We start from the raw sequence: 24,650 nt of genomic DNA on the forward strand, positions 1-24,650 counted from the left end.
TCCAATAAACTACCAGAAAACTGGAAGTGCCTCTGTGGCTCAAGAGGTAGAGTGCTAGCTTTGAGCTGAAAAGCTGAGGGACAGCACACAGGCCCAGAGTTCAAGCGCCACGACCAACAAAAAAAAAAGTCTTATGGGGACTTTGTTGCCCAGGCTGGCTTTCAATCTTGATCCTCAAATCTCAGCATCCTGAGAAGCCAGGATCACAGGCATGAGACACCAGTGCCCAGCCCTGTCCCTAACTTTTATAAGTGTGTGTACAAGTGTTTGAAACAGCCTGATGCTGTTTTTAGCTTTTTCTGTTCAAGGCTACAGCTCAACTTCGTGTTTTGGTGGTTAACTAAAGATAAAAGTCTTGTTTTGAGCCACAATCTTCAGATCTCAGCCTCCTGAGTAGCTAGGATTACAAGCATAAGCCACTGGTGCCCAGTTCTCCCTTATCTTTAAAATGCCTGCTCCATCTTTGGCTGTGGTTTAGAATGTTTGGGTTGTGTGTGCTGAGGGACAGAGTTAGAGAGAAAGGAAAAATTGCTAATTTTTCATATTGATTGGGTAGTTCATGGTAGAAAGAGTAAAAAGCCAGTATCCTCAAAAAGTTTCACATACATAGACAAAAATGAGACAGCAACTTGTGAATCAAGCATGATTTGGCATCTTTAAATAGAGCCAATTTTCCTCTATCTAATGCCAAAACCAATGGCTTCTCCTGTAGATAAAATGGCACTGTTCCTGAAAAAGCCCTGGACGCTGTTTTCCCACAATCTTATAATCTGTCAGAAGACAGAAAACAAAAAGGAGGCTATGCCAGCCAGAAAGAGCAAATTATAACCAACACCGAGCCAACACTTTACTTTGGACAGAAGGAGCTTTTCTATGTATCTTTGGAAGGAGACAAAAGAAGCTTACCATTGCTCAAATAACCAAAGCAAGCAATTAATTTAACTAAACACCATGTTAGCATTTGATGCAATAGGCTGCCTGCACACTTCTTTTTTTATTTTTTGTTTTGTTTGGTTTGGTTTGGTCAATCGTGGGACTTGAACTCTGGGCCTGGGCGCTGTCCCTCAGCTCTTCAGCTCAAGGCTAGCGCTCTACCACTTGAGCCACAGCGCCACTTCCAGCTTTTTTTCTTTTTGCTTATGTGGTGCTGAGGAATCGAACCCAGGGCCTCAGGCATGCAAGGCAAGTGCTCTACCACTGAGCCACCTTCCCAGCCCCTCTTTTAAAAAAAAAAAAAAAAAAAAAAAAAAACGCTTCATGAATTTGCATGTCATCCTTGCACAGGGGCCATTCTAATCTTCTCTGTATCGTTCCAATTTTAGTATATGTACTGACGAAGCCAACACATCCATGAACTCTTATCTCCAATTAACCACAGAAAACCGGAAGTGGTGCTGTGGCTCAAGTAGTAGCATGCCTGCCTTGAACTGAAGAGCTCTGGATATAGCACCCAGGCCCAGAGTTCAAGCCCCATGACCAATTTAAAAAAAAAAAAATTACTGCTGATGCATGTAGTCCTAACTACTCAGAAGACTGAAATCACCAGGTGCTACTGGCTCACACTTGTAATCCTAGCTACTTAAGAGGCTGAGATCTGAGGATCGGTGTTTGAAATCAGCGCAAGCAGGAAAGTACATGACAATCTTTATCTCCAATTATCTACCAGTAAACTCGAAGTAGAACTGTGGCTCAAAATGGTAGTGCACTAGCCTTGAGTGAAAAAGCTCAGAGATGGGGCTGGGAAGGTGGCTCAGTGGTAGAGCACTTGCCTTGCATGCTCGATTCCTCAGCACCACATAAGAAAAAAGCCGGAAGTGGCACTGTGACTCAAGTGGTAGAGTGCTAGCCTTGAGCTGAAGAGCTGAGGGACAGCGCCCAGGCCCAGAGTTCCAGCCCCACGACTGTACCCAAAAAAAAAAAAAGAAAGAAAAAGCTCAGAGACAGCACCCAGGCCCTGAGTACAAGCTCCACAACAGGAGGAGGAGGATGAAGAGAGGGAGGGGAGGGAAGAGGGAGGAGGAAGGAGAGAGGAGGAAGGAAAGAGAGAGGAGGGAGGAGGGAGGAGGAAGGAAGAAGGAGAAGAAAGCTGAAATACAAGAATCACAGTTCAAAATCAGCCTGGGGAGTAAAGTTTGTACAATTCTTAGCTTCAATTAACCACCAAAAAGCTAGAAGTGAGCTGGGTACCAGGGACTCACATCTGCAACTCTAGCTACTCAAGAAGATGAGATCTAAGGACCACAGTTCAAAGCTAGCCCAAGTAGGAAAGTCTAAGAGACTTCTATCTCCAATTAACCACCAAAACAGCTGGAAGTAGAGCTGTGACTCAAGTAGCAGAGCATCAGCCTTGAATGAAAAAGCTAAGTGAAAATGGTAAGCCCTGAGTTCAAGCCCCAGTACTGGCACCAAAATAAAGAATATAGATGAACCTTTACATATGAACAAGTCAATTCTTGAACTGTAGTAAGGAAGATGACCAAAGCTAAGTTTTACTATAACCTCAAAACTAAAACATCTACAAGAAAGTAAGCTTACTCAACTGTCTTTGCTATGCAATCAGGCCATTCAAGTACCCCATTTTTAGTCATCATGTCTGTGTGCTGCAAAAGCTAACACAATCTTCCCATTAATCAGGAAAGAAACCTTAACCTTCTATTTCTCCTTGACACAGAGATACGGAGTAAGGAGAACTCTAATTCCAAAGAAAAAGATTCAGTTTCAACCTATGTAAACTAGTTTCTTGAAGTCACTTTATTCTAAAATTGGCAACACACAAGTCCCTGTACTGAAAACAATACACAGATATCAAATGAACAGGATAAAGTGCTGAGCAATCTATCACTTAACCATTTCAATTTCCCCTCATTGATTTTAGACTACATCCTGATTTTCTTCTATTGTTAATGCCACTATAAAGGCTAAGAAAAACTTAGTTCCACAGATTAAAATTTCAAGTATTTTCCAAGTTCATTATAGGTAACGACAATCTATATTTAATTTATTATCTCAGATATGGAATAAAAACAGTTTCACTTAAATGGTACTATATCCTTCCTCAAATCCTTAATTGAAATTATCACCAAACTTGCATTAAAGTATCTTTATGGTGTTGCCTACAATGAATTAAAATGATTTTCAATAGCCGGGCGCTGGTGGCTCACACATGTAATCCTAGCTACTCAGGAGGCTGAGATCTGAGGATCACGGTTCAAAGCCAGCCCGGAGAGACCGTGAGACTCCTATCTCCAATAAACCACCAGAAAACCGGAAGTGGCGCTGGAGCTCAAGTGGTAGAGCACTAGCCTTGAGCTGAAGAGCTGAGGGACAGCACCCAGGCCCAGAGTTCAAGCCCCAAGACCGACCAAAAAAAAAAAAAGATGTTCAATATGTTTGTGTAAGTGTTCTAGTGATTGGTTGTGATGCTTTAAATATTGACAACAAACCACCTTTACTAGTCTCTGTAAATTGTTTTTTGGTGGGGTTTTTTTTTTACCGGTCATGGGGCCTGAACTCTGGATCTGGGCATTGTCCCTCAACTCTTCAGCTCAAAGCTAGCACTCTACCACTTGAGCCACAACTCCACTTCCGGCTTTTTCTGCTTATGTGGTGCTGAGGAATCGAACCTAGAGCCTCATGCATACAAGGCAAGTACTCTACCACTGAGCCACGTTCCCAGCCCCGTCTCTGTAAATTTAGCACTAGAACTTTTACAAGGTGTTATCTGTATCTTACTTGGCCCAAAAAGCCAAGAAGAGCCAGGTGCTAGTGACTCATACCTTTATTCCTAGCTATTCAGGAGGCTGAGATCTGAGGATCAAAGTTCAATGCCAGCCACAGCAGACAAATCTGAAAGACTCTTATCTCCAATTCCAAGAAAAAGCTGGAAGTGGAGATGTAGCTCAAGTGATATTACACTAGTTTTAAGCAGAAAAAAATCCTAAGCAAAAGTGAAAGGCCTTGAGTTCAAGCCCTAGTAATGGTTAAAAAAAAAAAAAAAAAAAAAAAAAGGAAGCCAAGGCGCCCGTGGCTCACGTCTGTAATCCTAGCTACTCAGGAGACTGAGATCTGAGGATTGCAGTTCAAAGCCAGCCAGCTCGGGCAGGAAAGTCTGTGAGACTCTTTATCTCCAATAAACTGCTAGAAAACCGGAAGTGGTGCTGTGGCTTAAATGGTAGAGCGCTCGCCTTGAGCTGAAGAGCTGAGGGATAGCATCCAAGCCCAGAGTTCAAGCTCCACAACCGACACACACACACACACACACACACACACACACACACACAAAAAAAAAAAAAAAAAAAAGGAAAGAGAATAAAACTCTTGAAAGAGCTATCTTCTATAATAAAATCTATGGGGAAATGTCTTTAATAAGAAGTTGCCTCATTATGGTTCCATGATATCCATGATTACTATATTCCAGAAATTAGGGTAACAGTATCTTTTCCCAAATTCTAAACTATTTTTTTCTCAAATAGTATTTATAAAAATATATCACCTTTCTCAAAAGGAACTTAAGCCTCTAACAGACATCATGTTGCTAATTTTCACAACATCCCAATAAAGAACTATTATTTAGCATTTATATCACACTTTAACTTGCAAAAGTGTTTTACAATTATTTTCATTAGTAGTCATGCCTCACAACCACCCACCTGAGCTAAACTGGTCCTGTTATCCTCATTTTGACAGTTGAGAAAACTGATACATCCTATGACCAAAGTCAAGGTCGTCTGCTTTTCCAAGACCAAGGACTAACCTTTAACTCTTAACCACTCATCCACTGTCTGTATTGCCCATAACACTAGTGAAAACAGGAGATATTTTGGGGTTTTTTTGTGCCGATCCTGAGGCTTGAACTCAGAGTCTGGGTACTGTCCCTAACCTTTTATGCTCAAGGCTAGTGCTCTACCACTAGAGCCACAGTTCCACATCTGGCTTTTTGACAGTTTATTGAAGAGTCTCACAAACTTTCCTGCCTGGGCTAGCTTCCAAGCATGATCCTCATATCTGAGCCTCCTGAGTTGCTAGGATTACAGAAATAAGCCACCAGCACTTGGCTGAAACTGGATTTTAAGTGATCATCAACCCACCTAAAACAATAGTACAAAAATATTAACAAGGCTGGGAAGGTGACTCAGTGGTAGAGCGCTTGCCTTGCATGCATGAGGCCCTGGGTTCTATTCCTCAGCACCACATAAGCAAAAAAGCCGGAAAGTGGCGCTGTGGCTCAAGTGGAAGACCGCTAGCCTTGAGCTGAGGGACAGCATCCAGGCCCAGAGTTCAGGCCCCATGAACGGACCCCAAATAATAATAATAATAATAATTAACAAATCAACTTCAACAAAAATATATAACTAAAGCTGGGTGCTGGTGGCTCACGCCTGTAATCCTAGCTACTCAGGAGGCTGAGATCTGAGGATCGTGGTTCAAAGCCAGCCCGGGCAGGAGAGACCGTGAGACTCCTATCTCCAATAAACCACCAGAAAACCGGAAGTGGCGCTGTAGCTCAAGTGGTAGAGCGCTCGCCTTGAGTTGGAGAGCTGAGGGACCATGCCCAGGCCCAGGGTTCAAGCCCCAAGACCAACCAAAAAAAAAAAAAAAATATATATATATATATAATATATATATAATATATATATAACTAAATAGAATACAAATAAGGACAGTAACAATGACATAGAAAATTTCAAAGAAATTGACTTCCAGGTGAGCAAGCAAGTACAGTGACACACATCTATAATTCCATCTACTCCAGAAGCTGAAACAGGATTGTTTTGAGTCCAGGAGTTGTAGGCTGACCTAAGTAACACAGCAAAGGCTTTTTTCAAATATCAAACACGCTCTAAGCCGGGTACGGGTGGTTCACACCTATAATCCTAGCTACTCAAGGGGCTGAGATCTGAGAATCGAGGTTCAAAGCCAGCCCAGGCAAGAAACTCTGTGCGACTCTTATCTCCAATAAACCACTAGAAAACCAGAAATGGCAAGGTGACTCAAGCTGTAGAGTGTTCGCCTTGAGCTGAAGAGCACAGGGACAGCACCCAAGCCCAGAGTTCAAGCCCCACGACTGACCAAAAACAAACAAACTAACTAACAAGGGGCTGGGAAGGTGGCTCAGTGGTAGAGCACTTGCCTTGCATGCATGAGGCCCTGGGTTCGATTCCTCAGCACCACATAAGCAAAAAAAAAAAAAAGCCAGAAGTGGTGCTGTGGCTCAAGCAGTAGAGCACTCGCCTTGAGCTGAAGAGCTGAGGGACAGCACCCAGGCCCAGAGTTCAGGCCCCATGACTGAAAAAACAAACAACAACAACAAAAAGAACAAACAAGGATTGGGGATATAGCTTGGGGAGAATAGCACTTCCCTTGCATATGCTACACCCTGCCAAAGGAAAAAAACAAAAAAACAAACAAAAGGCTTCCACAAGCCAGGCACTGGTGTCCCTCACCTGTAATCCTAGCTACTCAGGAGGCTGAGGTCTAAGGATCGAGGAGCCAGCCCAGGAAGGAAAGTCCATGAGACTCATCTCCAATTAACCACCAGAAAACTGAAAGTGGCTAGCCTTGAGCAAAAGAGCTCAGGGACAGGGCTTAGGCCCTGAGTTCAAGCCCCATGACCAATAAAAGAAAATAATTGCTCAGCCAGGCCCCAGCGACTCTCTCCTATAATTCTAGCTACTCAGGAGGTGAAGACCTAAGGATTGAGGTTCAAAGCCATCCTGGGCAGGGAAGTCCATGAGACTCTTATTTCCAATTAACCACCAAAAAACCAGAAATAGAGCTGTGGCTCAAGTGGTAGAACACCAGCCTTGAGCAAAAAAATCTCAGGCCAAGTTCAAGCCCTAGGACCTTCCCCCCACACACACACACTCACACACAAACATACTCATAAATTATCCCAGGCTTATTTTAGCTTCCCAACTCGCTTCCTACAAACTTCCATTTCATTATTCGGATGAATTGGGGTTTTTTGGTAGTCCCTAGGCTACCAAATCCCACAGGGCATTTTTCTGTTTTAATCTCACTTTCAATAGTATTTATTATACCTGCCCACTCTTTCCTGAGACACTTTTTTTCCTAATCCTGAGACAGAATTTCACTACTAGTTGGTCTCAAACTCCAGATCCATTTGCCTCCACCTCCTTAGTGCTGAGTTTACAGGTACAGGCCATTATACCCAGCATCTAAAACATTTCTTCACTTGTATAATTAATTTTCCTGTTTCCCACCTACCTGTCTTATTCAAATCTCTGTCCCAGTCACACACCATCCTTGAGTGATATCTTAATTCTATAATTTCACATTCTATTTACATGTTCATGACTTCCAATTCTTTAATTCTAGCCCAGACTTCTAGGAAATGCAAAATTTTTCTATCCAACTCTCTGTATTACATCTCTATTTCAAGCATCTTAAACGTGGTTTGACTAAAACCAAACCATTGACAAATATATTCTGCCAGTCTGACCCATCACAATAAAGAGGAAGACCATTTACTTATCTATTATTTCCAGTCAGTAATTTAGAAACTATCCATAATTTGTCTTCATCTCATACCCTAGCTATGACCATGTCCAAAGTAGGCTTTATGGACTTCATTCTCAAAATACATCTACGCTGGGCTCCTGAAGCTAACTCCTGTAATCCTAACTACTCAGTAGTTGAGATCTGGGGATCACAATTAAAAGCCATCCTGGAGGTAGAGCGCTCGTCTTGAGCTCTTTGAAGAGCACAAGGACGGGGCCCAAGCCCAGAGTTCAAGCCACACGACAAAAAAAAAAAAAAAAAAAAGAAGCCATCCTGGGCAGGAAAGTCTGTGAGACTCTTATCTCCAACTAACCACCCCCCCCAAAAAAAAAAGACAGAAGCAGAGCTGTGGCTCAAGTGGTAGAGCACTAGCCTTGAAAATCTGAGGGACAACACCCAGGCCCTGAGTTCAAGCACTAAAACGGATAAAAAAGAAAAAAATAATCGGTTTACCTTTTTACAGCTCTTCTACCATCACCACACCTGTCCAAGAGCCATCAAATGGTCTTGACACCCCTATAAATAGCAACTATAATCACAAATCGATTCACATCATTACCCTATATCCAAAAAACCTTACTCTATCAATTTTTTTTTTAATTTTTTGCTGGTCCGGCACTTGAACTCAGCCTGAGCACTATTCCTAGCTTCTTTTGCTCAAAGCTAGTACTCTACCCACTTGAGCCACGTGCCACTTCTGGGTTTTTCTGTGATTAACTGGAGGTAAGAATCTCACAAGACAGGCTGGGAATATGGCTCAGTGGTAGAGTGCTTGCCTAGCATGCATGAAGCCCTCGGTTCAATTCCTCAGTACCACATAAACAGAAAAAGTTGGAAGTAATACTGTAACTCAAGTAAGAGTGCTAGCCTTGAGCAAAAGAAGCTCAAGGATAGTACTTGGGGTCCTGTGTTCAAGCTCCAGGACTGGCACAAAAAAATTATAAAAAAAGAGTCTTAGGGACTTTTCCAGTCTGAGCTAGCTTTGAACTGCAATCCTCAGACCTCAGCCTCCTGAAAGCTAGGATTACAGACATGAGAAACCGGTACCCTGCCCAGTCCAGCTTTTTGCCAGTTACTTTGGAGATGAAATCTTGAAGACTATTCTGGTCAGGCTAGCTTCCAAGTAATAACCTCTGGATCTTAAACTCCTGAGTAGCTAAGCTCATGGACATAAACCACTGATACCTGGCTAACTCACTTTTTGCTAGGAACTACATTTTCCCATTAAACAGTTAAATATTAGACTAGCATTTTAAAACAGAGCTATCAAATCTGATTACCAATTTCCTTCCTTATATTAAATTTTTTTCATTTTTCAGATAGAATCTCATGCTTTTGCCCAGTGCCAATATTAAACCACAATCCTCCTACCTATGCTCTATAACCTCCTAAGCAGCTAGGCTCACATGTGTGTGCCAACATGCCTGACTAGTTTTGATTAGTTTGCTAAAGCAAGGTCTTGCCTTTTTACCTTGACTGGCCTCAAATCTCAATCTTTATTTCCCAAGTAGCTGGGAATACAAGCATAAATTATCAAGCACAGGCTTAAATGTTTTTGTTTTTGGCCAGTCCTGAGGGCTTGAACTCTGGGTCTGGGCACTGTCCCTGAGCTTATTTTGCTTAAGAGGAGCACTGTACCACTTGAGCCACAGTGCCACTTCTGGCTTTTTTGAGTAGTTTGTTGAAGATAAGAGTCTCACAGAGTTTCCTGCCCAGGCTGGCTTCAAACTGTGATCCTCAGATCTCAGCCTCCTGAGTAGCTAGGATTACAGGTGTGAGCCACCGGCACTTGGCCTTATCTTTAATTTTAAAACAATACTTTTCCTGTTAAACTATATTCCTTCTTACCCTAAATCACAGAACTCTGACTGGCTTATAATCAGATCTTTTTTTTTTTTTTTTGTCGGTCGTGAGGCTTGAACTCTGGGCCTGGGCGTTGTCCCTTAGCTCTTCAGCTCAAGGCGAGCGCTCTACCACTTGTGCTACAGCGCCACTTCCGTATAATCAGATCTTTAGAGGCAGTGAAAAGACAAAAATAGATATAAGAAAGCATTCACCTCTCACCAAGAGTGCAATGACTTCACACATCTCTTCTCTGGTCAGCTGTAAAGCTTCAGCCCTTTGCTTGGCCATTTTGCTTCTCACATTTATTCTCACTTATCCATATATTTTATAGATTTTTTTCTTTGATTACTGAAGTTCAAATTCAGGGCTTCACACTTGCTGGGCAGGCAATCTACCACTTAGGCCATGCTTTCCCAATCCTCCTTTTTGTTTTAGTTTTGTTGGTTTTGGGTTTTGGTTTTGTTTTGTTTTTGGTTATGGGGCTTAAACTCTGGGCCTGAATGCTGTCCCTCAGCTCTTCAGCTCAACACTAGCACTCTACCACTTGAGCCACTGCTCCACTTCCAGTTTTGGTGGAGGTTTTTTTGGAGATAAGAGTCTCATTGACTTTCCTCTGCCCAGGCTGGCTTTGAACCGTAATCTCAGGGGCTGGGAGGGTGGCTCAGTGGTAGAGCGCTTGCCTTGCATGCCTGAGGCCCTGGGTTCCATTCCTCAGCACCACATAAGCAAAATGAAAAAAGCTGGAAGTGGGACTGTGGCTCAAGTGGTAGAGCACTAGGCTTGAGCTGAAGAATTGAGGGACAGCGCCCAGGCCCAGAGTTCAGGCCCTACGACCGGACCAAAAAAATAAAAATAAAAATAAATAAATAAATAAAATAAAATAAAAAATAAAAATGAACCGTAATCTCAGATCTCAGCCTCCTGAGTAGCTAGGATTACAGGCATGAGCAACCTGTGTCCAGCTTTTGTGTGTATTTGCCAGTCCTGGGACCTGAACTCAGGGCCTGGGGCACTGAACTTTTTTTGCTCAAAGCTAGCTTTGAGCCACAGCTCCATTTCTAGCTTTTTTTGGTAGTTAATTGGAGACAGTCTCACAAACTTACCTGCCTTGGCTGGCTTCAAACCAAAATCTCAGGTCTTTGCCTCCTACTCTGAGTAGCTAGGATTACAGGTATGAGCCACAAGCACCTAGCTTCAGTCATTTTTCAGATAGGATCTCAACTTTTTGCCTAAGCTAGACTGGACTCATGATCCTCCAAAGAAATCAACCTCCCAAGTAGATGAGCTTACAGGTGTTTTTATTTGTTTGTTTTTTGGGGGTGGTGCTAAGGATTGAACTTTAGAGCTCATTTTTGCTAGGCAGACATTCTACCACTTGATGAACCATGCCTCTAGCTTCTTTATGGGTGGGTTGTGATGCTCTAGCCTTATGCCTGGGCTATGATCCTCCTACTTATGCTGATCTGTATCACTAGAGATGACAGGTTAATACCACACTCAGCATTGTGCTTCCTTATAGCTTGGACAACAAGCTTCCGTGTGTGTGTGTGTGTGTGTGTGTGTGTGTGTGTGTGTGTGTGTGTGTGTGTGTGTGTGTGTGTGTGTGTGTGTGTGTGTGTGTGTGTGTGTGTGTGTGTGTGTGTGTGTGTGTGTGTGTGTGTGTGTGTGTGTGTGTGTGTACAAGCTTCCGTGTGTGTGTGTGTGTGTGTGTGTACAAGCTTCCGTGTGTGTGTGTGTGTGTGTGTGTGTGTGTGTGTGTGTGTTAAGAAGCTATCCCTCAGCCGGGTGCTGGTGGCTCACGCCTGTAATACTAGCTACTCAGGAGGCTGAGATCTGAGGATCGCGGTTCAAAGCCAGCCCAGGCAGGAGAGACCGTGAGACTCCTATCTCCAATAAACCACCAGAAAACCGGAAGTGGCGCTGTAGCTCAAGTGGTAGAGTGCTCACCTTGAGCTGAAGAGCTGAGGGACAGTGCCCAGGCCCAGAGTTCAAGCCCCACGACAGACCAAAAAAAAAAAAAGAAGCTATCCCTCTGCTTTTTTTTTTTTTTTGTCGGTCGTGAGGCCTGAACTCTGAGCCTGGGAACTACCCCTCAGCTTTTCAGCTCAAGGCTAGCGCTTTACTACTTGAGCCACAGCGCCACTTCCGGCTTTTTCTGCTTATGTGGTGATGGTGAATTGAACCCAGGGCCTCAGCATGCAAGGCAAGCGCTCTACCACTGAGCCACCTTCCCAGCCTCTCCCCCTGCTTTTTTGCTGAGACAGTCTGCTATATAGTCCAGACTAGCCTCACACTAAAACCTCCTACCTCAGCCTACCAAATGCTGGGATTATAGGTATGAATCATAATACTTAGTTTAGAATCACCTTTTTTTGTCAGACATAGGGCTTAAACTCAGGGCCCAGGGACTGTCCCTGAGCTCTTTTGCTCAAGGATAGCACTCTACCACTTTGAGCCACAGTGCTACTTCTGGTTTTTGAGTAGTTAACTGGAAATAAAGAGTCTACTCTTCTGCCCAGACTGGCTTTGAACCTCAGTCTTCAGATCTGTTTCCTGAGTAGCTAGGATTATATAGTACCCAGCATTAGAATCACCCTTTTAAAGTTGCTTCGTCTTAAGAGATCAAAATCAAGTACAGCCAGCACTGGTGGCTCACATTTTTAATCCTAGCTAGTCAGAAGACTGAGATCTGAGGATCATGGTTCAAAGCCAGCCCTGCAATTCTTTATTTTTAATTTTTATTTATTTTTTGTTTATGTAGTACTAAGGAATCAAACCCAGGGCTTAATGCATGCTAGGCAAGCACTCTACCGCTAAGCCACACTTCCAGCCCAACCTTGCAATTCCTATCTCCAATAAACCAGCTGGAAGCATGGGCGGGGAAGGTGGCTCAGTGGTAGGGTGCTTGCCTCACATGCATAAGGCCCTAGGTTTGATTCCTCAGCACCACATAAACAGAAAAAGCTGGAAGTGGGCTCTGTGGCTCAAGTGGTAGAGCGCTAGCCTTGAGCTGAAGAACTAAGGGACAGTGCCTAGCCCCATGACTAACCAAAAAAAAAAAAAAAAAAAGCTGGAAGCAGAGATGTGGCCCAAGTGGTAGAGTACCAGCCTTGAACAAAAAAGACAAGCAAAAGCATGAGGCCCTAAAAAGAAAAAAGGTAAAAAGAAAAAAAAAGTTTAAGACTCACATGTCTTCTAAAAACCTTCCAAGCTTCCTGCATTATACAGTGTTACTCTGCCAAAGTCTTAGCTAATTTCCTCCTCTCCTGATAAGGTGGGCCATATATATGTATGAATAATGTCCTCTCCCTTTTACGACTTTACTGCTGAATTGGAATGACCTATCTTTCTTGTCCAACCATAAGGGCATGTTGTCTGTCATGAAACTTCAATGGACAATATCTTTACTGAAAATAATCGCACCTTATTCTACTGCAATTCAACAATTTCACATTTTAACATCTCTGAAAACAGGACTCATCTTATAACTATGGCATGCCAGCCTGATAAGCAGCATTTCTCCATTTTTAATGCTATACAAAACAATTATGACTTCAGTTGGAGGCTTAGCTCAGTGGTATAAAAAAAACTTGCCTAGCGTGTACAAACCCCTGGGGTTTAATCTTAGGGATTTAAAAAAAAGAAAAAAAGCCAGGCAAGGTGGCTGATACTACTAGGGAGTAGCTAGTCAGGGAAAAAAGATAGCAAGACCCCTATCTAAATCTATAAGCTGGGTATAATGGTATGTGTCAGTGATTCCCCACAATACTTAGGAACCTATATATAGGAGGATTGAGATCAGAGGCCAGCCCAACAAAAACAAGAGACTCTACCTGGAAAATAACTAAATCTAAATAAGGCTGGGGACATTGCACATATACATTGCCAAGGAAACACAAGACCATGAGTTTAATATTCCAGGACTTGCCAGGTACTGGTGTCATACCTAAACTCATAGCTACTCAGATATGAGGATATGAGGATCAAGGATTGAAGCCAGCTCAGGCAGGAAAATCCATGAGACTCCAATTAAGTACCCAAAAAAGCCAGAATTTTAGTGGAGCTGAGGCAAAAATGTTCATGTACAGCACCCAGGTCCTGAGCTCAATCCCCGGGACAGGCACATAATAAATAAATCTAGGAATACCAAAACACTTATACAGCTGGATGCCTGTGGCTCACACCTATAATCCTAGCTATTCAAGAAGTTGAGATCTGAGAATCAAGGTTCAAAACCAGCCAGGGCTGGAAAGTTTGTGAGACTCTTATCTACAATTCACCACCACCACCAAAAATAAACAAACACAGACACACACAAAATCATTTATACCACAGAACTGATTAAACAAACCCAATTACTTTGTTTGTTGTTTTAGGTGTTTTGTTTTTTATTTTTTGGTTGGTTGTGGGGCTTGAACTCTGGGCCTGGGCGCTGTCCCTTAGCTCTTCACTCAAGGCTAGCACACTACCACTTGAGCCACAACTCCACTTCCAGTTTTCTGGTGGTTAATTGGAGATAAGAGTCTCATGGACTTTCCTCTGCCCAGGCTGACTTTGAACCATAATCCTTAGATCTCAGCCTTCTGAGCAGCTAGGATTACAGGTGTGAGCCACCAGTGCCAGGCATTGGTTGGTTTTTTGAGACAGGGTCTCACTTGTACTCATTATGGTCATCTTGTAATCCTCCTGCCTCAGCCTCCCAAGTGCTGGGATTACAGGTATGGAGTTACTAGACAGATCCTCTATTACAATTACTTTGTATACTTCGTTTGCTCTACTATGTTGTGAACTGCCACAGGTCTGAGGCTATTATTATCATCCTTGAGCAGCACAATTTGGGTACAAAGTGAATGTATATTCAAGAAATACTAGTAATAGTGTTTATTTGGCAGTGAAAAAGTATTACATACTGCTCTAAACACTTTACAAGCATTAACACATTAAATCCTTATATTAGGGCCGGGAAGGTGGCTCAGTGGTAGAGCGCTTGCCTTGCATGCCTGAGGCCCTGGGTTCGATTCTTCAGCACCACATAAGCAAAAAGAAAAAACCCGGAAGTGGCACTGTGGCTCAAGTGGTAGAGCACTAGCCTTGAGCTGAAGAGCCAAGGGACAGTGCCCAGGTCCAGAGTTCAGGCCCCACGACCGGATCCAAAAATAAAAATAAAAGATAAAATAAATCCTTATATTAAATCCATTTAGTTGTTCATCTATTATGATTCTTTATCAATCAGAAAACCAAGGCACAGATATTTCATACAAATATGTTCAAAAAGCCGGGTGCCGGTGGATCACACCTGCATGCTTAGCTACTCAGGGGACTGAGATCTGAGGATCATGGTTCAAAGCCAGCCCGGGCAGGAAAGTTCATGAGACTCTTATCTCCAATAAACCATCAGAAAACAGGAAGTGGGGCTGGGAAGGTGGCTCAGTGGTAGAGCACTTGCCTTGCATGCTCGAGGACTTGGGTTCGATTCCTCAGCACCACATAAGCAAAAAGCCAGAAGTGACTCTGTGGCTCAAGTGGTAGAGTGCTAGCCTTGAGCTGAAGAGCTTAGGGACAGCGCCAGGCCCAGAGTTCAGGCCCCACAACCGGACCCAAAAAAAAAAGAAAAGAAAACAGGAAGTGGCGCTGTGGCTCAAGTGGGAGAGTACTTGCCTTGAGCTGAAAAGCTCAGAAACAGTGCTAAAGCCCAGAGTTCAAGCCCCACCACTGACAAAAAAAAAAAATTCAAAGACAGTAAAGCCAAAGAATATTAAGTCCTTTGTTTATGAATCATGACTATGATACATAATTTGTTGTCATTTTTCATTCAAAAATATTAATGCGCAATTAATTTAGGATTATTACTGTACTAAATACTAGAAGCAAAACTTGTTTTAGAGGAAGTCTCTATCCTGAACCATTGCTCCATTCCTGAATTCTTTGTGCTCCAAACATTAAGATTAACTATAATTTCAGTAATAAAATCCATCCATCTACGGGGCTGGGAAGGTGGCTCAGTAGTAGAGCGCTTGCCTTGCATGCATGAGGCCCTGGGTTCCATTCCTCAGCACCACATAAGCAAAAAGAAAAAAGCCGGAAGTGGCGTTGTGGCTCAAGTGGTAGAGCGCTAGCCTTGAGCTGAAGAGCTGAGGGACATGCCCAGAGTTCAGGCCCCACGACTGGACCCAGAAAAAAAAAAAAAAATCCATCCATCTATTCATTCATTCATTCCCCGTAAATGAATCAAAGGTTTCATTTATGCAAAGGTTTCATTTGTGAAAAGGTTAAACCAAGGGCCTCAGACACTTACTATATTCACTAAACTAATAATCCCAACACCTACTTTTTCCCTTACTATCCTCCCAAACAGTTTTCCTTTTAAAGCTGTCAGCTTTAGATAAGGAATCAAAACAAAACAATCAGTTGGACACTGATGGCTTGAGCCTATAATCCTAGCTATTCTGGAGGCTGAGATCTGAGGATCAAGGTCCAAAGCCTGGCTGAGAAGTAAAATCCTGTAGACTCTCTATCGCTAATTAACCACCATCAAGCCAGAGTGGAGCTGTAGTTCAAGTGGTAGAGCACTAGACCTCATTATTAGTTAGCTGTAGTGAAAACAATACAAAAGAAATTTCAGTAAGGAAATGGGTTGAAAGATCAAAAAGAAGCTTAAGAAACAAAAGATTCTGTTTTTAGGCAAATGTTCTCAATAAAAAGGAGAGAGGTATAAAAACCATAATTTTGTTTTTAAATAGAATGTTTCTAAGTTTCCTCTGAGGTATGGTATGCTTTTTTTAAATAAAAATGATTCACTTTATGAAGATTAAAATATGAGTTAATAAGCCTTATTCCTTTTACTTTCGCCCTTGCTATGTCAAGGACTCAACAGAAAACCTTACATCCACACAGCTCATTTCCCACTTTACACAGACTGCTCACACAACAGGCAATCAAGGCAGTGGCCACCCCCTTTCTCTCCCCAGGGAAAGAAGTCCTCATCTGGCAACTATCACCTACTTACATAAAAATAACCACAAATAGGAAAGAGAATAGAAGGAGAAAAGGACAGGAAGTTCTCATCACAGCTGAACAAACCTCTATTAACAACATGGATGGCATTTATGGACTCGCCTGAACTGATGGAAATTTCCAGAAGGGAAAAATGCATTGCCAACATTAAAAATAAATGTCCAGTTATTAAAAACAAAATAAAATGGCTAGGCCAGTTCTTTTCTACCTCTATTATGTACCATGTGGTAAAAACATAATGAATTTGTATTCTGTACTATCCACAATAATAACAAAGGCTTTTTTTTTTCTGTGGTACTAGGGACAGAACCCAGTGCCTCACAAATGCTAAGCAAGTACTTTACCAATGAATGACAAGCCCCTTTTAAAAATTACTCCCTAAACACAGAATAATCAGTACGATAGATAAAGAATTTATTGAGCTGGGCATCAATGGCTCATGCCTATAATTCAAGCTACTCAGGAGGCTGAGATCTGAGGACTATAGTTCAAAGCCAGCCCAAGCAGGAAAGTCCATGAAACTCTGATTCCCAATTCACCCCCAGAAAACAAGAAGTGGTGCCATGGCTTAAAGTAGTAGACTAGTAAGTAGGTTCAGGGACAGCCCCCAAGCCCCACAACAGGGGAGGCAAAAAAAAAAAGGGGGGGCTGGGAAGGTGGCTCAGTGGTAGAGTGCTTGTGTTGGATAAATGAGGCCCTGGGTTCGATTCCTCAGCCCCACATAAGCAGCAAAAGCTGGAAGTGGTGCTGTGGCTCAAGTAGTAGAGTGCTAGCCTTGAGCTGAAGAGTTGAGGGACAGCGCCCAAGCCCAGAGTTCAGGCCCATGACCGATAAACAAAAAAACAAACAAAAAATTTATTGGCAGAGCTAAGGAACTACACTGAACAAAATATTTAAATTATACATCACTGAGTATTTCCACAAAGAGAAGTAAAACATGTTTTACCAGATAGAGAAGTTAAAGACAACTAAAATTCATTCCCCCCATCCCTATAAAATAATTCACTCTTCTTATCTGTGAATCTTCAAGAATCTTGAACAGCCACTCCCCATCTTTATTTGGTGCAAAGACAAATCACTTGCCAACTTTCAAAAGTCCTCACCATTTAAAGCTTTTAATCTTTGGAGCCAGAAACTGGAGGCATGACTCAAGTGGTAGCAGCATGCTAGCCATGAGAGAAAAAGCAGAGCCAAAGGGCAATAACCTGAGTTCAAGCAGCACTAAATACACGTCCTCACAGCCAGCAGAGTTGAAACATCTGTGTCTCTTAAAGTAATTTGCTCCCATCTGTAATCCTAGCTACTTAAGAGATCTGAGGATCAAGGTTCAAAGCCAGCTGAGGCAGTAAATCCCATGAGACCCATCACAAATTAACTACAAAAAAAAAAAAAGTGGATCTGTGGCTCAAGTGGTCTGGTGTTAGCCCAAGCCCCAGGACAGGCACGTGCATGCATGCGCACATGTGCACGCATGCACACACACACGCACACACGCACGCGCGCGCGCGCGCACACACACACACACAGTTGTAGCTAGAAGGCCATTTTCTCTCTATCTAGAAGTGAGTAATTTAACCCTGTCCTTTGCTTTGTCTGCCCTAAAGGCTCAGGAGTGCTCCTCCTGACTCTCAAAGAAAAAGCAACCTCTTAGACTCTAAAAAACTGCTTGTCTTTTTAACTCCACAGAAGAGGGTCCACAGACAGGCAGAGTAATAATAACAATAATAATAAAAGAGTTGTGCAGGGAACCGGTGACTCATGTCTATCATCCTACCTACTCAGGAGACTGAAGTCTGAGGATCATAGCCCAAAGCCAGCCCCAGCAGGAAAGTCTGTGAGACTCTTACCTCCAGTTAACCACTTAAAAACAAAAAACAAAAAACACCAACTGGAACTGGAGCTGTGGCCCAAATGGTAGAGCATTATTAGCCTTGAGCATAAAAGCCCAGAGACAGTGCCCAGGCTCTAAGTTTAAGCACCAGTACCGGCACAAAAAGAGAAAGAGAAAAACACCCTGCTGCATACTTATCTGACCTCCAAAAGAAAGACAAGACCCTAGAACCACCAGCCACCACATTTTTTTGTAAAGGAACAATTTTTGCACTTCGAAAATAACTTGGGGGGCTGGGCGTTAGCTCAGCATAAGAGCACCTGCCTGGCAAGCACAGGCCCTGAGTTCGGTCCTCAGCTCTGGAAAAAAATAAAACTTAAAAAAAAACCAAACTTAGGAAACGGTGCTATAGCTCAAGTGGTAGAGCGCTCACCTTAAACTGAAGAGCTAAGGGACAGCACCCAGGCCCAGAGTTCAAGCCCCATGATCCCCCCCCAAAAAAAACAAACTTAGTAAACTGGGACAGTGACCTACACCTGTAAACTCAGCATTCCAGAGACTAAAATAGGATGTTCAAAGCTAGACTGGACTATATGATCAGACTCAGCTTCAAAAAAAATAAGCTGGAGCCAGGCGCCACTGGCTCACTCCTCTAATCCTAACTCAGGAGGCTGAGACCTGAGGATCCCAGTTCAAAGCCAGCCTAGACAAAAAAGTCTGTGAGACTCTTATCTGCAATTAACTACCAGAAAAACTAGAAGTGATGGTGTGGCTCAAGTGGTACAGTGTTAGCCTTGAGCTGAAGAGCACAGGGACAAGCACCCAGGCCCAGAATTCAAGCCCCATGGGGGGGGGGGGGGGGGAAGCTGGGCACAGGTGGCTCACACATGTAATAGCTACTCAAGCTGAGAATTGAGGATTGAGGTTCAAAGCCAGTCTGGGTAGGAAAAGTTTAAAGTTTGACTCATCTCTAACCACAAAATCCAGAAGTGGAGCTGTGGCCCAAGTGGTGAAACATTAGGTTTGACAAAAAAAAAAAAACTCAGGGACAGGACCCAAGTTCAAGCCCCAGTACTGGCACAAAAATGAATAATAAATAAATAAATAATAAGCTGAGGATATAGCTCAGTAACAATATGCTTGCCTAACATATGCAAGGTACTGGGTTCAATACCCAGCACTGCTCCCTCCCCAAATAAAAAGTTGTATATGCCCCCACTGGGAAGCCTTCCTAACTTGTCTCAAACTGTTTTTCTCAATTCACAATTTTCTCAGCTCATAATAAAGCCCATGATTGCAAACTCTTACAAGGGAACCCGAATGAGCTATGTTCAGAAGCATGGAATGGATTGGCTCTTCACTCTCTATTTCATTCCTCTTTGGTGAGGAGCTACACATCATTTGTAAAAATACCAGAGTATGGTATTTTCCTACCGATTTCCTACAAATGTCTGACAGCTAATTTATCACATCACAGACAGAAGGTAATACTTCTGCATATCATCATATGTTTCTATATAGAAAGCATATACTGGTCTATTGAGGTGTTACAAACACTACGTTTCACCTTGACAGAAAACTCAGTCATCCCGTTAATAATGGTAAGATATAAAACCCGTTAGTACTGGTGAACTGTTAGTATGTGCATTAAGTACTTACAATTTACAATTTTCATAAACACCTTCAATCACATACATGATGCTTGCAACAGCGGGTCTGAAGCTCGACATCTTCCAGAGGATCAGAAAGGTTAAGTGGGCCCTGTCCAAGGTTATCTCTCAGCTTCCTCGGTGATGGACCTGGCTTCAAACCTGTCCCAATCCAAGCCTCTAGTTCTTTCCCTGCTTTAAACAGGGAGCTCCCGACTCACATCCTCTCCCTCAGCTGGGCCCATGACTGGCCCACCCCAGCCTGGTTCAGGGTTGGCTTCTTCAGCTCCAGCAGGGCTTTCATCCTCCACCCCCCTCCCCCCGCGACCATTCTCTGAAAGAAGCGGAAAGGGAGAGGCGACCAAAAGCTCCTGGGGGAAGGGATGCTGACAAACGGGGCAGCACAGGACAGCTGGCCTGGCCGAGGGCTCTTTCTTCACTCCATAGCATACCACCCCTTCCCTCCGACGAGCCGTCCAGTCCTGGGACCGACGACCCCTTTGCCCATGCCCCAAATTCTCCCATCACCTCAAACTGTCCCTCCCCCAACGACCTCCGTCCCCACCGGCAGAGTCCACCCGACCAGCCGAAGATATCCTTCCGCCAGACCCTTCGGTGTGTCCGTTCCCCTCCTACTACCACTCACTGTCGGTGACTGGGCCCGGCCCTCATGGCTGCTCCGGTACCGCCCGCCGCCGCCGCCGCCGCTGCTCCACGCCCCAGCCCCTCAGTCACCGCCGCCGCCGCCGTCGGGACTCTCCCGGAGCTGCTCCTGCGCATGCGCAGCCTGGAGGGACGGGGCCCTCACGGGCAGCTGCGCCTGCGCAGCCCGCGCCGGGGGCGTCTTCCTCAGTGCCTGATGGCCTGCACCTCTGGGTCTCAGGTGGTTATGGCCGCCAGCGGGCCGTGAGGTTTTAGGCTTAGGTTAGCGGCAGTGCTAGGCTTTGAAGCCTCCAGAGTAAGCTTGCTTAGATTAATAAACTCTTGGCCTGCGGTTTCCCTAAAGGGGGCGGGGTGGGGATGGGAGTGACATAGATTTGATGGCATTTGCAAGATTCTGGGTTTTATTTAACATTTAAAGGCCTGACTGAACTCAGGTGCTCTTTGAGTTGAGCACTGAGGATAGATTTGGCATCCTTTCAAGAAGACAATCGAATCTGGGCGCCGGTGGCTCATGTTTGTAATCCTAGCTACTCAGGAGACCTGAGGATCGCCATTCAAAGCTAGTCCAGGCAAGAAAGTCCGTGAGATTCTTATCTCCAATTAACCATTAAAAAAAGCCGTAAGGGGAGCCATATCTCAAGTGATAGAGCTCTAGCTTTGAGCAACAAATCTCAGGAACAGCGCCCAAGGCCCTGAGTTCAAGCCCCCCCCTTCCCCCCCCCCCAAAAAAAATCACATCTAGAAGATGTTCGGGGTGGTTATGGAAGAGGCCACTTTGCAATTTCACAGTACAGATGGCCAGAAGCCCTGGAGATTTATCAGAGTGGTAGATACACTGGCTTACCGTTAAGTTCAGCCCACTTACAAAGTGTAAGCTATTCACTGGACATGTTCTAGGCATCCCAGACAAGAATCTGCAGGTGAAGAGTCCCTTACCTTTCACTCGTCACTGTGGAATCTTTTTTTCTTTTCTTTTGTCGGTTGTGGGGCTTGAACTCCAGGCCTGGGCACTGTCTCTCAGCTCTTCAGTACAACGTGAGTGCTCTACCACTTGAGCCACAACACCATTTCTGGTTTCCTCATGGTTCAAGAACGGAGTCTCACAAACTTTCCTGCCTGGGTTAGCTTTGAACCCTCAGCCTCCTACTGAGTAGCTAGGATTACAGGCTTGAACCACCTGCACCCGGCTTACTGTGAAATCTTGCACAAACTGGCAAAAAACAGACCCTTGGCTGGGAATGTGGCTTAGGGGTAGAGTGCTTGCCTCATATGCATAAAGCCCTGGTACCACATAAACAGAAAAAGCTGAAAGTAGCATTGTGACTCAAGTGGTAGAATGCTAGCCTTAAGCAAAGAAACTCAGGGAAAGTTCCCAGGCTGAGTTCAAGCCCTAGGACTGGCAACAACAATAACAAAAAAGACTAATCAGAGGATCACTGGTTTAAAGCCAGCAAGACTCTTATCTCCAATTAACCACCAGAAAACCAGAACTGGTGCTGTGGCTAAAAGTGGTAGAGCTCTAATCTTGAGCAAAAAGTGCTCAGAGACAGCACCCAGGCCCTGAGTTCAAGTTCCAGGACAAAAAAAAAAAAAAAGCCATGATACAAGTGATAGAGTGCTAGCTTTGAGCACAGAAGCATAGGGACAATGCTCAGCCTCAAGCCCCAGGACCAACACACACAAAAAAAGTTAACAGCTAAAAAACAAGGTGGTGGGCAGTAAGTAGGATGTCTTATGAGTGGGGTCCAGGATTTATCCTAGAGGCTAGCTCCTAGCTTCAAAGAGTTGGCATTGATTACAGAAGTATTACCCTTTGGAAAGAAAGAACATTTGGCACTGGAGGAGAAATACAGAGCCAAGAAACAGAATTAATATTAACACTACACTCTGATGAATAGATGACTAAAAAGACTTGAGCTGTCCTTGAAGTTTCTGGGAATTGTGCCTTCCTTTTTTGTCTATACCACCAATTTTCTCTCTACTACTTTACTGCCACATGTGGCCTCTTGGGAAGGCTTGCTGGGATCTATGTATAATGATAGTATATCTTCCTATATTCCTATATTTAAACCATACTAAAGACTGGGAATATGGCTTAGTGATAGAGAGCTTGCCTAGTATGAATGAAACCATGGGTTTGATTCATCAGTACCACCTAAACAGAACAAGCCAGAAATGGCACTGTGGCTCAAGTGGTAGAGGGTTAGCTTTGAACAAAAGAAGCTCAGGGACAGTACCCAAGTCCTGAGTTCAAGCCCCAGGACTGGCAAAAGCAAAACAAAACAAAACAAAAAACCATACTGTGTCTCCTAAGCCTCTTTTGTGGGGCTTGAGCTCTGGGCCTGGGTGCTGTCCCTCAGCTCTTCAGCTCAAGGCTAGCACTCTACCATCTGAGCCACAGCGCCACTTCCAGTTTTCTGGTGGTTAATTGGAGATAAGAGCCCATGGAAGGGCTGGGAAGGTGGCTCAGTGGTAGAGCGCTTGCCTTGCATGCCTGATGCCCTCGGTTCGATTCCTCAGCACCACATAAGCAAAAAGAAAAAAGCCGGAAGTGGCGCTATGGCTCAAGTGGTAGCGCACTAGTCTTGAGCTGAAGAGCTGAAGGACAGCACCCAGGCCCAGAGTTCAGGCCGCACGACTGGACCCCAAAAAAAAAAAAAAAGTCCATGGACTTTCCTGCCTGGCTTTGAACCATGATCCTCAAATCTCAGCCTCCTGCATAGCTAGGATTATAGGCATGAGCCACTGGCGCCCGGCTTTTTTTTTTTTTTCCAGTCCTGAGGCTTGAACTCAGAGCATGGGCACTGTCCCTGAGTTTCATTTTGATCAAGGCTAACACTCTACCACTTGAGCCACAGTACCACTTACAGCTTTTTCTGTTTATGTGGTACTAAGGAATTGAACCTCAGGTTTCATGCATGCTAGGCAAGCATTCTACTACTAAGCCAGATTCCTAGCCCTACTAAGCCATTTTTCTAACTGAATTAATTCATTTCCTTCCTTCCTTCCTTCCTTCCTTCCTTTTTTTGGGCTGGTACTAGGGCTTAAACTCAGAGCCATGCTTTGTAACTTCCCTCTGCTTCCTTGCTTATGGCTGGTACTCTGCCACTTGAGCCACATCTCTATTTCCAGGTTTGTTTGTTTTCTATGTTGGTTATGGGGCTTAAACTCAGGGCCTGGGTGCTGTCCCTGAGCTCTTTTGCTCAAAGCTAGTGCTCTACAACTTTGAGCCACAGTGGCCATTTCCAGTTTTTGAGTAGTTAATTCGAGAGGAGTCTCATACCCCAGCTGGCTTCAAACTGAGATCCTCAGATCTCAGTTTCCTGAGTAGCTAGGATTACAGGCATGAGCCACTAGTACCCAGCTATTCCAGGTTTTGGGTTTTTTTGTTTGTTTGTTTACAGTCCTGGGGCTTGAACTTAGGGCCTGACACTATCCATGAGCTTCTTTTGCTCATGGCTAGCCCTCTACCACTTGAACCACAGTGCCACTTCCAGATTTTTCTGTGTATGTGGTACTGATGAATTGAACCCAGGGCTTCATGCATGCTAGGGAATCACTCTACCTCTAAGCCACATTTCCAGTCTATTTCCAGGTGTTTGCTAATTAAATGGAGATGGAATTTCCTGGACTTTTCTGCCCTAACTGGCTTGAAACAGTGATCCTCTGGATCTCAGCATCCTGAATAACTAGGATTACAAGAAGGAGCCACTGGCCCCCTAATTGAATTTCTTAGGAAGAAAAGATTTATCTGCTTAGTAGATTTCTCCTAAGCATTCACTCACTTTATTCAGAGAGAGAGAGAGAGAGAGAGAGAGAGAGAGAGAGAGAGAGAGAGAGAGAGAGAGAGAGTTATAGTCATTCAGAGAAGCACCCTACTACAATTTCCAACCATATAATTGTTTTCCTTTCCTTTCTTTCTTTTTTTTGGCAGTTGTAAGGCCTAGGCACCACTTCTAGTTTTTTGGCGATTAATTGGAGATAAGAGTTTCACAGACTGGGCACCAGTAGCTCATGCCTGTAATCTAGGTATTCAGGAGGCTAAGATTTGAGGATCACAGTTCAAAGCCAGCCTGGGCAGGAAATTCTGGGAGACTTTTTTTTTTTTTTTTTTTTGCTGGTCGTGG

General features: G+C 43.9%; 1 protein-coding gene and 1 non-coding gene across 3 annotated transcripts in view; both read right to left on the reverse strand.

The window, feature by feature from the left end:
• The window catches only part of Fam222b (family with sequence similarity 222 member B), a 63,972-nt gene extending 43,382 nt beyond the window's left edge, over positions 1 to 20,590 (reverse strand). Inside the window, exons 1-2 of one of the 2 annotated variants that reach the window (XM_070027328.1) lie at positions 20,507 to 20,581; positions 19,871 to 20,022 (exon numbers count right to left, since the gene is read on the reverse strand). The gene's annotated coding sequence lies outside the window, so the exon portion shown is untranslated. Of the gene's footprint in view, positions 1 to 19,870; positions 20,023 to 20,506 lie in introns of both variants that reach the window. The other variant, XM_070027327.1, reaches the window with a different exon arrangement.
• Positions 1,240 to 1,346, reverse strand: LOC138831226 (U6 spliceosomal RNA). The gene has a single exon (XR_011373173.1). It is a non-coding gene; the product is annotated as a U6 spliceosomal RNA (small nuclear RNA).
• Positions 20,591 to 24,650: the final 4,060 nt, after the last annotated feature.

The sequence above is a fragment of the Dipodomys merriami genome, unplaced genomic scaffold (genome assembly GCF_024711535.1).
Source record: "Dipodomys merriami isolate MVZ:Mamm:240054 unplaced genomic scaffold, mDipMer1.0.p SCAF_19, whole genome shotgun sequence".
Lineage (NCBI taxonomy): Eukaryota > Metazoa > Chordata > Mammalia > Rodentia > Heteromyidae > Dipodomys > Dipodomys merriami.